General features: G+C 32.3%; 1 long non-coding RNA gene and 1 other non-coding gene across 2 annotated transcripts; both read left to right on the top strand.

Moving 5' to 3' along the window:
• Positions 1-6,473: 6,473 nt before the first annotated feature.
• On the top strand, positions 6,474-10,348 carry LOC132060824 (uncharacterized). The gene is made up of 3 exons (XR_009416037.1): positions 6,474-6,536; positions 8,267-8,386; positions 9,990-10,348. It is a non-coding gene; the product is annotated as an uncharacterized LOC132060824 (long non-coding RNA).
• Positions 10,349-11,291: 943 nt separating this feature from the next.
• TRNAT-CGU (transfer RNA threonine (anticodon CGU)) lies at positions 11,292-11,363 on the top strand. Its single transcript has one exon. It is a non-coding gene; the product is annotated as a tRNA-Thr (tRNA).
• The last annotated feature ends 4,688 nt before the right edge of the window (positions 11,364-16,051 follow it).

Raw genomic sequence — 16,051 nt, 5'->3', positions numbered from 1 at the left:
TTTTCTCATATCAATTTGGTGAATAAATACATCTTAAAATGTTTGTAAAAAATCATACAGTTTGAATCTCGGGAAACGAAAAGTATCACTAAAATTGGGACAGAAGGAGTAGCTCTCGAAGTGTGATTTCGCATATGTTCTGGAAAAAAAAAACTTCTACTATATTTGGTAAACCGAAATCTCATATTTCGTTTAATAAATATGAGTCTTAATTCATATATATTATTTTTTCCCCTTCATAATATTGAAGAATACATGGCGCATCATACGATAATAAGTAAAAAGCTATAGCCCAACTAGCAGAATCCATTATTATTTCTTGAGAGAGACATTCACTTGACTCTCTTCATTATTTATAATATTGAAAGATATATGGCATATCATTATTCAACGGCCCACTGCACAACTACGCAGTGCTCCCTTACCCTGACATTTACAACAAATCCAACAACCTTTACAGTCACTTTTTGTAGAACAAGATTTACCACAAGTCATAAAACCATCAATTTGTGGGAGCAATCTCCTCTTAAGTCCTGAAAGTTTTTGATCAACATCAGCGGTAGCTATCACTTGTGTCTTCCAGAAGCTCGACATATTAACTGAAACATTTCACCATAATAATTATCACAAATCACATTAAGAATGAAAGCCTCCCGCACAAAAATACATGCTTAATTCATGCATATATCTCAAGTATATATGTTCATATTTAGGTACATATATAATCACGAGCACAAAATTATAGAATTGCAATGTATAGATAAATAGAGATAGAGATACTAACTAGTGGCCGCCATAACAAGTATAGCTAAAACAAAACCAAGCTTGTGCAACACCATACTTGAAGTAATTAATATTTCACTATAAGATTATTTGTGTGAATATCTCATAACTTTCCAAGCATCATCATATATCTACACTCATGACACACTTCTTGCGATGACCTCTTTTTCAGGATTCCTTTTAGGATTAGGCTCTCCCCTTTCTTACGTACACACCATCTCCATTTTCTTAAGTGCATAGTTAGATGATTGACATATGTCTTATTTTAAATTTTAAGGCTTAGATTGAATTAACTTAGCAAACATGTTAACTATGGTTACGGCTTTTATTTGGAAAATCATATACAACACCCCAGGAGCCTTATCTTGGAAAACTTATGTATTAAATAAAAAAACCTTGCCTAGTTTCTTCTTTCTTTTCTTTCTTTTTCTGCCTTAATCTCTACGTACATGAACCAAAATTTGTGTGTGAAAATTGGTGTCCCAAATTCTTGTTTGTTACTGGTAGAAGAATTGAAATGTAGATTCTAATTTAGTATTCAATTCCAATCTATATGATTCAACCACATCAAGTTTAATATAGATTTGAGGTTAAATAGTATAGTGTTACTCTAATTCTTGTCTTTTCTATTTTTCGGCACCGAAAATTTGTGTTTTACATATGCGTCGGTAAATTACTATTACTGTACTTTATATATATATATATATATATATATATATACTAGTTATATGAGGCCCGGGCTTACTCGAGATATAAAAGCAATATTATTTTAATTAAAGAAATATTATTTGCTTCATAATTTCTTATCACATAATTAATATAATCCAGAGGCATCTTAAAATGCATTGGTAATACGTCTTCATAATTATTAAAGTTTATTCACCTAATTCGATGATTTTTAAACATTAAATTATTTATAGGAAGGACGGTTGTACAAGAGAATTATTAATACCAAAGGAAAATAAGCGACTCGGGATTCTGCAAAGTAAGATGATTTAAATAATTGCAACTTTCGTGAAAAACTTAAAATAAAAATATTGGTTTTTTTTTAATGAATTTGTAACTTCTTTATTTTATAGACCTGGATAGATTTCTTAAATATAGTATTAGGAATTAATTTCGCTCATGATATTCTATGCTGTAAGAATTTGTGGTAGTTAAATGTGCCAGTTTAAGCTTTGCTCTCCCACGCATGAATGCGTGACTTGAATGATTTTATTTTTAGACGAAAAAAAGGAATATAACTAAATTTATTAAATAAGCCTCAAGAACAATTTAGTTCCTCATATATGGTTTATGCTTAAAAATAAAATTGTAATTTATAGTACCTTTTATATAATTTTTAAACATTTATATTTTAATTTAAAATATTTAAGTTTCTCTAATTTAATTTAACTTCAAAGTTTAATCAAATTGACTCTCAAAAGAAATGTCACAGAAATTGATACTCCCTCCGTGCACATTTACTTGTCAAGTTTCGCTTCTCGAGAGTCAATTTGACTAATCTTCGGAGCTAAATTAAATAAGATTAATTCGGTATTTATAGACGTTCGGAAACTATACAAAAATATAAGTTGCAATTCTTCTTATATTAATATGATGAAAAAAAATCTTAAAATATTGGTCAAAGTTTATTCAGTTTGACTCTCGAGAAGCGCAATGTGACAAGTAAAAGTAGACGGAAGGGGTATGAAGGAAGAGTAATTAGTAAGATCTAATAAAAACTTTAGGTGGAAACGAAAATGTGGCTCCAAAGTTGCTAAAATTTTACCATGTATAATGACAAATTATGCAAAGGGTAATCTAATACTCCATCCGGTACATATCAAAATGTGTTTTTAGTTCAGACATGTCCCTTAAAATATTACTAACCTTAAATATGTAAGAAGTGTTTTTACTGCGTTATCCTTAATTAAATAGTACAAATTTAATATGATTTCTTGGTTATATTAAAATTTCACTTATCTAAATAAGAATAATTTTTTAGACAAAAATATTAATATCTTCTTGGTTATATAAATAACATATTTATTTTAAATTAAGTATAAAAACTAAAAATACCATGAAATATAAGTAAACAGAAGGGAGTAAGAAATAAGGACAAAAAAAGATTACCACAATGTCAATATATGAATGACAGAGGCCCATGATGAATGGGCTTAAAGATTTTTTTCCCTAGGGGCTTACAGAAAAAAAGAGTGTGAAAAATGAACTAGACAAGGAAATAGGCAGTAGGAGCTAACGGTAGAGGCCGGCGTGTAGTAGCTTGATTGATCAAAGTATCAAAATTCTCAATTGTGAGGACGACAAAACCTATGGGTTCTCTCTTATATATAAGTACTAGTTGCATGAGGCCCGGGCTTAGTTATGATCTAAAAATAAAAAAAATTAATTATAAAAATATAAATTATTTGTATCACATTTTTCTATTGTATAATTAATTTAATTTAACAGCACATTAATCGTGTCTTATTGGTAATTAATAAAGTTTCTTAGTCATAATTGAATAATTTTAAAAAATAAATTATTTATGAGGAAGTTTTGAAGGAGAATTAGCAAATACAAAGGGACACAATATTCAATATTCACTAAAGAAGCAAAATTTTGGAGGTTTAAAACAAATAAAGTGTGTGTTTGGTATGGAGAAGAATATTTATCAAAAAATATTTTTTAATTTTTTCATATTGGGTTGGTCAAAATTATTTAAAAACATTTTCTCTAGGAGAAGCAGGAAAATCGAGTTCCACAAATGAAATTCCACATTCATTGTGTCTTCCCCATCCTCCAATACACCTCATTTTTAGTACTCCCACCCCCGTAGCCCCCATCCCCACCACCCACCGCACCCCAGCCCCAACCTCACATCCCATAGTACTTGTTTAGATTATATACAAATGATTTTAAGATAATATTTTTTGCTTACGTACCAATACAAAAAAATAAGTAAGAACACACTTAGTTTTGATGAAAAATAGTTTTAACATAATATTTTCCTTCATAAACACATCCAAAGAAAAGAATTGGGGTACTAAGTAGTAAGATCTAATGAATGCTCTGATTGAAATGAAACAGTGACTCCAAAGTTGCATAAATTTTAGGAAAATATGTAATAACAAATAATGTAAAAGGCACTCCCTTGATTCTTTTCTACTTGTCTCTCGTTGACTCAAAGACTTCTCTTAAGAAATTATTTATTAGGAGTAAAATATACTAATTACCCTTATTAATTATGCTTTGAAAATTTAAGTTTGATTATTAATACTCTATATAGTTACTTAATGATAAGGGTAATATAGGAAGAATTAATAAAGCTTTCGTGATTTGTTAAAATAAACAAGTAAAAAATATTCCCCTGTTTCAATTTATGTGAACCTTTTACTGTTTGGAGAGTCTACGAGATGCTTCTTTGATCACGTTTTTCTTACATTTTTTCTAAATTATTTGAATTATAAAGCATCATGACTTATAATATTTTTTATATAGTTTCTAAATATATAAAGTATATTTTTACCAACTCGAAAAATCTATGTCAAAATTTACGGTCAAAGTTATAAAGTTTGATTTCCCGTATTCCGAAAAAGTTCACATAAATTGAAACGGGAGGAGTATATTTTTAGACATCCACGAAAGAAAAAAAGAAAAAAAAAACATATGATCCAAGTAGAGAGGCCCAAGTGGGCATGGTTATGAAAGAAAGCAAAAGTAAGCAGCCACATGGTGCAGCATCACAGGGCAAAGCATAATGTGAGGACTACAAAAAGTCCCACATTTGCTCTTATATATAATAGTAATAATATATATATATATATATATATATATATATATATATATATATATATATATATATATTAACTAATTACTACTATATAGAAGCATGTCAGTCCTCCTTAAAAAAAAAAAAAAAAAAAAAAAAGGGGGGTGAACCTCACTATCTCCAAACTCATGTAAAAAAAAAAAAAAATGGACCCTATATTAAAAAAAAAATGGCAATGTCAAAAAAATGTACAGAAGCATGGGTTTTACCATGCTTCGTCGTCAATCCTCCTTAAATTAAAAAAAAAAAATAAGGTGGGTCCCATACTAAAAACACCAAGTAATATTAAAAATAAAAAAGGAAAAAAAGTGGACAAAAAAAAAAGTGGACCACATATTAAAAAAATCAAGCAATATCAAAAAAAAAAAAAAAAAACGGACCCCATAATAAAAAAACAAGCAATGTCAAAAAAAAAAAAAAAAAAAAACGTGCACTCCATATTAAAAAATCAAACAATATTCATGTAATTCCCAAAGTATCCCCATTAAGTCAATAATGGTGGATTCATTGCCACATGCGTATCAACTCATTAGTGGGAGCAAATGAAATTATTGTACAGTAAAAAATATGGACTCCATATTATTACTTTTCTTCAAAAGGTTAAGTAGCCAAACCATACAATTTTCTTTCTTTTGGGTTTACCCATGCTTCATCGTCGGTCACCCTTAAAAAAAAAAAAAAAAAAGGTGGGCCCCATACTAAAAATACCAAGCAATATTAAAAAAAAAAAAGGGAAAAAAGTGGACCCCACCATCTCCAATCTCATGCAAAAAAAAAAGTGGACCCATATTCATGTAATTCCCAAAGTATCTCCATTAAGTCAATAATGGTGGATTCATTGCCACATGCGTATCAATCCATTAGTAGGAGTAAATGAAATTATTGTACAGTAAAAAACATGAACTCCATATTATTGTTTTTCTTCAAAAGGTTAAGTAGTCAAATCATACAATTTCCTTTTTTTTCTTATATTAACCTGAGATCTAATCTAGATATTTAACTGTTGTATTTGCTATTCCGCCATGTCATTTATTTGTTATGTTTACTAAATAAATATACTTAAAATATTTATATTTTAAAATAAGATAGAATTTAATTACTTTTTTATTTTTATTCTTACTCTAATAAATGTGAAAAGAGATTAATATCATAAAAGAAAAAATAATATTAAATGGAGATCAAATAATTAATAAGGTAAATTAGTCAAATTATAATTCTAATTGACGTTTCCTTAAAAAATCATGCAAAAGACAAGATGACAAGTAAAATGAGCTAAACCAATAATATTCACCAAAAATTAAAAAATAGTAATTCTTCGTTTAAATAGAAAATCAAATTTCTACTTTGTTTCATTTTAAACATGTAAAATTAATTTAATAATTTGAATTAGAATTATCCAAATCAAAATTTGATAAAAAAATAATAAGTATTGTTTAGGTCCAATCTACATACATTAACAATAAAATATTTTACACATTTAAATTAATCGAATTAAAATTCGAAGTATCAACTGATGCTTAAATATTGCTATTGTTTTATCTCAAAGAGAGGAAAATAGTTTCCTTTTAAACAAGTCTTCTCTTTTAAAAAGTATTAATAAATTTTTGTCAACTTTGTATTCGTAGCAAACAGTAATATAATAAAGTTTTGCACATAGATACACTATAATCCAAAGTAATGACACTTGTGGTGTACGAACACTGCAATTGATTGTTGTACAAAATGTTGTGTAAATTGTACTAAAAACTTTGGGCTTTTTTATTGGTGCATAAACACGTGGATTCCACTTCTCTTTTAAGTAAACCACGTGTAACCATCAACCCTATTTGGGCCTTATAACAGTCTCTGTAATTCTCTAGAATAGATCTCTTCTTCACTACTTCTTCCTTACTCTGCAATTTTCCTTCACTACTGCTTCAAAGTGCTATCTATCTGTTTGGTTTGTTTTTCCAACTTTCTTCTAGGCTCCTATTACTTGCTTATCTTTCAGTGTTGAATTTATATGTTTTCTGAGTTGTTTCTCTCTATTCGTCTCTCTTTCGAAGAGTGGAATATTTTCTTTTGAAGGTCTTCGATAGTGTAAATTAGAATCCATGCATTTGTTCGTTTTTTGCTGATCGATTTCTCCACGGGTCCGGTAAATTAAAGCAGAGAAGAAGCCAGGTTTGACATTCAAATAGATGTTCCATCAGTAAAATGATTTTCCTCGCAATCTCTGTATCCTTGGTCTGAGTTATTGGAAAACACCAGTTTCCATTCTTTAATTATATATGCTTCATTTATTCTAATTTAATGTTAGTTAAGTTTATTTTCTTGCAATTTCACGAAGAATTGTATCAGTGATAAAATGATGATCTTCTTTAGGAAGTTTCTGTCAGCAATAAGTTGTGCTTATACTCTGTAATTTTACTTTAGGCTATGTACATGAATTGAGTATGTTTTCTGAATACTGTATGACGAATTCGACGTGTTCCCAGTAGGTCCCTTGCAAAGATTAAATCAATAGTATTGTTGCTGGTTTTCAGAATAGGCAGCACGATATATAGCTAATTCAAGCTCTCTCGTTATTCAAAATTTATTTTTCTTTTTGCCTTCTGTAAAGCTTTGAATAGGATGCTAAAATAACCTGATACGATGTCCATCCCCCCCCCCCCCGCCCCCCGCCCCCCTCTCTTTTCTCCTTCTCCATTTCGCTTTCACCTCTCAGACTAAGATGGCAAAACTAAACATTGATGCACCAGAAAATGACTTCAGGATGTCATGCAAACAATTCTTATATTTGCCTAATTTGGCTCTATGCTCGCTTTGACATGCAACAAATAAATGGGAAAAGATATACTATAATGTATTACTCCTATGACGTAGCCATCTATGTGGGGCTATTGGTTCTGCAAAATTGATGCTTTGAGTAATCCTATTTTTCTAATAGGAAAATGACGTATACGAAGTCCTCATGGGAGGATTAGTGAGTCAATTTGATCACTACTTCTGCGGTACTTTATTCATGGTGTACCAGGAAGAGATAACCAAAGTCCAAAGCCTGGTTCAGAGCATAGCACCATTCTATTGCATACTTGGTATTGTTTCCTCGGCAATACTAAAATTGTTCTTTACACACATTTGGATGATCTAGTACTTTGTGAAGTCAACTACTGACTATCCCTTGCGCACAAAAAATGTACCTTAATGCATAGCTGCCATGGTGGATGTCTCTTGCGGTCATGCTAGCTTCAACTTGGTCTACAGGAAGCTATACATTCAAGAATAGACAGTAGAGACGATTGACAAGGAAGCATCTCGGTGTTTTTGCAGTTTGTGTGGCCTTATCTTCAAATGTGGTATCTTCAGTATGTCTCTAGAAGAAATGTTGGCTCAGAAGGGCCACCACTTGGTACTGGTAGGGCACTTACATTAGATTGCATTATGCTTAAGGTCCTTAATACGGAAATTGAAAGGGCCGATGGGGGGCTTATATGGGTAGGATCCTTTCATGGTAGTTGATCTAACTCTTATACTGGTGTTTTCTACTTCAAACTCATTACCTTCTCCAAGATCATGTGATCTATGGAAGTTCTCAAATCCGTAGTGATTCGTGTAAACTTCTTAATGCCTTTATGGAGCATTGATATCAACAAATTTTAACTTATTTCAATTTCAATACCATGACAGAAAAAGTAAAGTTCAATTCAGATAAAGCCTGAAGGAAACTCTATTGCTATTGGTGACACTGTACTGTCCTAAAAAATCTGCTGATGTTTCTGGGAAATAGAACTGAAGGACAAAAATAAGGTACACATCTCATGATTCCTTGATATATTGTGGAATTTTACAATTTTTCTGCTGCACTGCAATGATTTTTACTGTAAAAACTTAGTCATTCTTTCCGTAGAAACTGATAGCTCATAATCCTTGAATATAAGTGGCAAATTTTCTTTCAGTATTTAGCAAGTACAGTTCATAACAAATAAGTATTGTTTAACTGCAATCCTTTTGATTCTATATTTGTAGCATAGTACTAAGTTTGGAATTCTTAGTGAGCCCCATTATGCAAGCTGTACATATTTCTAAGAAAAGAGCTTGCATAACTGTTTCAGACAAAAGAGAGCTACTTCATTGTTTGTTTATTTTTATTAGTGGGTTGCTAGAGGATATAACCAACCCTTGAAAAACTAAGGAAAACAACTTGTTACTTGAAGTACAGTGATTAAAAAGAAAGATACATAAATAAGGATATAGAGATCGTTCTCTCTCTCAAATTTGAGTTGTGAAAATTGGGTGGAGCAGAAGGCTTGGATTTCCTAAACATACCTGGATTTGAAAAGAGTGGGTAGTCAGCCACGTCCTTTTCAATTTCATGGTATATTGTTCCTGAGGAAACAACTATCGGAAGACAACCTCATAGGTTAAGGAAAGAACTTTATTAAACAAATGAATTTGGTTGATCTTAAAGGTACTATGCTAATTCTTACTTCGAGCTTGCAAGTTAGTAATTTTTCCTGTGAAAGTTGTCTTACCTCTCAGGTGCCGTATATTTTATATTTTGAAAATGGAAAAGGCAGAACTAACTAGTTAATTGCTGATATAAGTTTTGGGAGTGATACATCTTAAGCTGCACAGACTACAACAACACAGACTCTCAAGTAAAACTTCTGCATTGTGACTCATTTGTCCTCATAAGAGATTTTTATTTTCTTTCTTCATTCTACTTTATGTATAATTTCAAAATGATGCTTATGGATAACTGTACTATCAACATTCACTTTTTAATTTTTAAATATTACATATACACCTAAGGATTAAAGAATAAGGAGCATTTTTGGATAAATCGATTAGCAAAAGGCATATCCTATAACATCATAGTAAGCTTAACAACTAATTAATTCATTTAGCGATATCAAATTCCAGTTGCAACATTAGTGACAAGGTAGAAAATGGTACTCCCTCCGGATCAAAAAAGTGTCCACTTAGCCTTTTACGTTTTTTGGTCAAAAAAAATGTCCACTTATCAAATCAAGAAAGAATTAATTTTATTTTTTCAGATTTGCCCCTATTAAGTGTTATATGATTAAATCCCAATGCCTATTTAATTAGTGGTAGTTTAGTCAAATTATCTATTTTTGTTTAGGAGTTAGCATTTTCTTAAGGGGTATACAAATGGCTAAGTGGACTCTTTTTTTTATCCGGAGGGAGTATCATTTTAAAACAGAGAAGGATTTCCCTTGCTGAGAATGAAAAGATTTACAAGAGACGTTGATCTGAAGTTTGTGTCAGTTCATGATTCTCTGCATGCAACAACGTTTAGACGATTTTGCACTTTGCAGCTTAAAGTGGCCAAATAGTAATTACATGCTGAATTGTTTTTATCCGTCATAGGTGGTTTCCTTTTGTATAGCCCACAGAACTAAATTCTATGGACATGGATGTCACTGGCTTCATTCTATAAACGGGAGATGAGGCATTGATTTATTCAACACCAGCTTAATTTGGTCGAGAAAAAGGATGAAAAAAGTAAACAAGTTTACCAAGGTTCGTGTATGATGATTACATAAAGTTATATTCTGGAGGGAAGCTCCAAGCTGAAGAGCCAAGGTGGGAAGCGTAGAAGGCCATGTAAGTTTATGTAAAAGTGATCCAGTTGCAACTGCTTTGATTCAAATTCAAGAGGAATAATGCAGTGTGAAAAGAAACTATATGTTCTTGAAACTCTATAAACGTAGAACGTATTATCTGCCCTTCTTTTATATGGTAGAATAAAGTTATTCACGAGGTTGTCTCTGCTGGATATAAAGAGTCTAAAAGTTTGTGATAATGTTTAAGCCTTCACTAATGTTGGGCCTGTGCTGCGCACGAGCATCCATATCTAGTATCATAAAGAACTCATAGTACTTTTCGTTCTTGTTTTATTTTATATAATATTGACCTTTGATAAGTTTAAATGAAATAACCTAGTTAGTGAAGAACCATATAACCCACTCTAACTTGTTTAGTAATGAGGCATAACTATTGTTATTGTCATTTATAGTTCATATCTATTTAATCTGAAAAAATTTCTCTAGTCAATGCGGTGATCCTTGCATCTCAGCTGCCGCAGGCTATAATTGAACTAGTAACAATTGTAAATTAGAATGATTCTCGTTTTTAATATATCATCATACCACCCATATAGTTTAAGCTGGTCAAGCCAAGTGGAGTCCAATGAAAAAATTACCTTAGTTGGCTGACTTTGCAAGTGAAACACCAATAGTCGAGTGTCTTCAGTTATAAAACATAGAAAATGAAAAAATCATCTAAAATGGTTGGTTTTATAGGTGAAACACCAATAGTTGAGTATCTTCCGTTATAAAACATAGAAAAGTTACTTTCTAAGAAAATTAAATTACCATTAATTGAGTGATCATTAATAAACTCCAATTTATGATATAAATTAGAGTTGTATGTATAAAGTTCCAAATGAGCAACAATTAAAATTGAAAATTCTCAAAGTCAAGAACTAATGACACCTGTCTAGGAAAAGCTTTTTCGAAAAATAAATAAAAAATAATTCCAAGACAAGTTCAGTTAATCATGTTGTAAATGGCTGAAATGCCACAGAATTTACCATTATGAAACCGATTTTCCAAGATGGAGTTGCCAATTGGTAAATTAAATACTATTTTATATATATAATATTAAACAAACCTGTCGCAGAGTCAGTGCCTCCATAGCATAGTGGTATTGCGTTCGCTTCGTAAGCGAAAGGTCGCGAGTTCGATCCTCGCTGGGGGCTTGTTGTGTATTGCGTCTATCTTGTGTATTTTTCTTTTGTTGAAAATTGAAATGGGGTTAATCTCCTTGCAAATATATACTCATCCCAATTTATATGACACTCTTTTATTTTTAGTCAGTTTAAAAAAGAATAACCCCAATTGTGTATTGCGTCTATCTTGTGTATTTTTCTTTTGTTGAAAATTGAAATGGGGTTAATCTCCTTGCAAATATATACTCATCCCAATTTATATGACACTCTTTTATTTTTAGTCAGTTTAAAAAAGAATAACACTTTTTTATATTTAGTAACAATTTAACTTTAAAATACCATTTTACCATTAATGGAATGATTTAAAATCACACAAATATTTAGACCATAATTTTTAAAAGTCTTCCTTTTTTTTTTTTTTTTTTTTTTTTTATAAACTCCGTGTTAAGTCAAACACCTTCATATAAATTGGAATGAGGGAGCACATTCTTTTAACAAAATAACGCAAGAAAGAGGAGATATCTCATTTTAACAGGATGATCTCTATAGCTAGCAATATTTTATCTTATCGGACCAATATATATTGGGTCTCACAAGAATAATTTACTCCCTCTGTTTCAATTTGTTTGTCTAGTTTTAATTGGCACGAAGTTTAAATAGTAAAAAAAAAAAAATCTTTTGAATCTTGTGGTCTTAAATTAAAAATATATAGAATATGTCAAAATGCTCTTTAATTTTATAATCATAAACATGGCATGTGGAAAGTTGAAACTAAATACTTGCCAGGAAAGAGACAATTTTTTAAGCGAATTGAAACGGAAAGTAACACATACAAATTGAAACATAAAAAGTATTAATGATAGGGTCGTAGGGAAAAATGGTGAGCTCCACTATAAAATGGGGAATGGAAATCACTACAGATACCGTTTTGAACACATGTTGACCTCTAAGCTCCAATCAACTTATGTTGCATGGATCCTTCTTTCTTTGGCTAGACTATCTCCAGTCTCCACTTCTCACTGCTTTCTCAAAAATTATAAGCAGGTGTTTCACCATAAGATTCGGGATCCCAAAATTTGAAATTGGTGTTTGTTTTATGAAATCGGTACAAAATCTCAATTTCACATCATGATTTCAAATTTCAAACTTTTCAAAAAATAGGATTTTAAATTTCAAGTTGTGGTTTCAAATTTCTTTAAATGTAAACTTGACCAATAAGTTTATATTTTGTAGAAAAAAGATCCATCCATCATTTTAAATTTTAGAAAAAAGACTCACGCTCGACATGAAAAAATTATTTTTACTGTGTGGAATGATTATATTAAAGAATAGCTAGTTATTACTATTGTTGATTCTTTGGACTAGTGGATCTTTGTAAAATTTTGTGTATTTGAAAGTTTGTAATAATATGCAATTGCAAGCATTTATCTATAAAAGAAACGTGGAAATATGCGATTTATTAGTGCCGCACCTTAGGATATTTCGATACCTCGTTTTTAAAGTATGGTCTGCTCATTTGGTAAGATTGTATAAGAATTGAGGAAGTTTTGATAGTTTTCACAAATTGTGGGTTTTCATGTTTATGAGAAAATACAACTTATGAAATTCAAATAACATGTCTAAATAAAATTTCAATTTCAAATCATGATTTGAATTCGTGTCAAACGAAGTAAATGAACTCTCAATACACCAGCTTTCTTTCTGAGCATGTCAAGATTAGGGTATTTAGTATGCAATGCTATCATAAGCAAATAGAGTAAAAAAGAAAAACGTGCTTTTTTTCGAATTTATAACTGAGATGCTGGTCCTCATATAAAAGCATGCAAATGGAATTTCTGTGCTTCAATTGGAAAATTTTCCAATATGATAAAATATATGAGTCCACCAAACAGGATAGAAAATCAGGTTCTCTATTTGTTCCCTCAAGTGAAAACAGAAAGTAAATAACACAAGATGTTTACGTGGAAAACTCCTTGCTCAAGGGATTAAAAACCACGACCTACCCAGTAGGATTTCCAACTGCACTAAATAGAGCAACTTCAGATTACAACCTATTACAACCTAGGAATTAAACTCTTAATCCCTACCCCTTACAATACCTCTATTGTAAGCCCTTTACAATAACTCTATTGCAAAGACACTCTTGACTAACTCTAGCCAAGAACACAATCACATCTTGACTAACTCTAGCCAAGAACATAAACCGACAAAGGTTGTAAATCTGTCCTACTTTTACACTTCTTGAAAGTCGTGTAGGAATACAAGTAAAGAACAAAAGGCAAATATTTAACAACTAAAAAGAACCTAAGGCATAGACATTGAATACTGAACTAGTTCCTTTAGTTGTCGCAGCTTTGATCTTTGAGAGAGCACTTTGGGAGCAGTGGCGGCTGCCTTTTGAGAGTAAATATTCTTTTTGATTTCAAAGTGTTAGGTTAAGAATTAGAACATGTTGTATATATTGGGGAGCATGTGAGAATCATGTGACAATAGATAGGGACATTTCAGCCTTTGGTTTGGCCTCTAGCACACACTTACTGTTGTCTTCTCTTGCGGTTACACCAAGATCGGTACAGTGCCGCAGCTTTACAGCTGTAGAGTTGACTGTACGATGCGCAGGGGACCTGATCGAGTACCTGGTCCCTATCTGGTTCCTCGAGAGTTTGGCAAATCATCAAAACACAAAATAGCATATCTTATCAATTTTCCCCTTTTTGATGATGACAAACCCAGAATTGATGTTCCCCCTAAGAACCAGATTCCCACTTGTTCCCCCTGCGGATCAGGCCTATTTTCCAAGCAAACCAACATTTTTCCCCTTGAACTTCAGTATATCAATTAACCCTTTGAACAACATGGTATTCTTGAACTTCAGCATATCAATTTACCTTTTGAAAAATATGTATTTTCCCCCTTTTGGCATCATTGAAAAGAGTAATATATTGGTATAAGCAAAAAGAAGTTCTGTAGCATTAACTCATGGCCACTTGGGCAACACAACATAAACAGAAAGAGGAATAGCAAGTTAAATTAAGCATTGCATAAAACAGAGTAATTGCCCAGAGTTAATTAATTATAATAAAACAGTAGTCTTAATCAGTACAAAAATATGATATTTAAATGATCAAAAGTACCAACGTCATTATCGAACAGGGAGCAAAAGAACAGAACAATTGAAGAATTTTAAGGGGCTTAGGAATATGGGGATTGAGGACAGGATAGGAAGGGAACTAAGGAGCTAGAGCCTTGAGAAGTCGATCAACTCTTTCACAGGCATTTCTCTGATCCTGGACCATTTGGTCACGAAGCTCATCAATCTTTTGCCTCAACCCTGCATTTTCAGCCCTTAATTCATTTTTAGCAGCCTCCACCTCACCACTAGGACCAGGTCCCTGTGCCTTTTCAACAAGTTAGGATCTCGAGAGAGCATTTTCAGCCTGGAGCCTTTGAATCTCAGCAGTGGCTTTCTCTTCTGCTTCAATCAAGCTAGAAATGGTTGAGTTGCTGCCAACACTTTCCTCTAAAGTTCCCATGGTGATCATCTGCTTTCGAGTTCCCACTGTGGGTTTTCCAGTTTTAACCTTAAAGTGCTCAAAGACTTTAGTTAGAAAGAATCCATATGGAAGACCATGCTTGCCCTCTCTTGCATTAACAACCTTTATGATATGCTCTATCATGTGAGGTGGAAAACTGATGGAATTAAAGGTTGCTAGTGCATCAAGGAGAACCAGGTCCGCGATGGAGGCAATTGATCTTCTCTCAGCTCGTGGAAGTATCACTTTGTTAACTAGCTCAAACAAGAGCTCATACTCAGGCTTAAGCTGCTTCTTAAATAGCCTTTCCCCAATAGCAGTCCCTTCCTTTTCAACAACCAAATCCTTGAAAGCCTCAGAAGCCTTTCCTTCCACTGCTTTCATCCCAGTAGTTGGGAAACCAAGGATCTCACCCAGCTTTGCTTAATCCAAATCAAAATCTGTGCCATTCACCGATAGAACCAAAGTGTAGTCATCAGTATAGCACAAATTGACATAGTATTCTCCACACTTCTTTTTCAAACACACTAGGGGCAGGTTCGACAAAGAGGTGATTCCATTATTGAAATTCAACAATCTCAAGTTAACACTCTGCCTAACAGCACTTTTTGAGCCTTTAAATGTTCATGCCTCTCTAACTCAGAAGACTTACTCTTTTGCCTCTTTGAAAAACTAGGTACCTCACTTACACTGCTCTTTATTTTCTTAGGAGGTCGAGATAAATTCTTCCCTTTTTCACCCTGTTCACTTTCATCAACCACAGCATCCTTTTCATTAGTTGTCTTTCCTTTCTCTTTCTTTTTCTTCTTTGAATTCTTCCTAACAAGTGAAGATTTTTCCACTTCCTCTTCCTCATTCTCCACAAGCACCACATCAGCAGGTGACTCAATTTCCTCATCAACAAGTTGACACTTCACTGACCTCCTCCTTTTGTCCACAACACTCTTCTCCTTACTACCCTTTAGAGCAGTATAGCACAAATTGACATAGAATTCTGCACACTTCTTTTTCAAACACACTAGGGGCAGGTTCGACAAAGAGGTTATACCATTGTTGAAATTCAAAAATCTCAAGTAACTCCTTCATCCCATGTTTGTCACCAATATCAAAGTCAAACAATCTGCTTAACAACACTTTTTGAGCCTTTAAATGTTCATGCCTCTCTAACTCAGAAGACTTACTCTT

This window comes from Lycium ferocissimum, chromosome 6 (assembly GCF_029784015.1).
Source record: "Lycium ferocissimum isolate CSIRO_LF1 chromosome 6, AGI_CSIRO_Lferr_CH_V1, whole genome shotgun sequence".
NCBI classification, from domain to species: Eukaryota; Viridiplantae; Streptophyta; class Magnoliopsida; order Solanales; family Solanaceae; genus Lycium; species Lycium ferocissimum.
The sequence above is the reverse complement of the archived record's forward strand: the minus strand, read 5'-3'. Positions and strand labels throughout refer to the sequence as shown.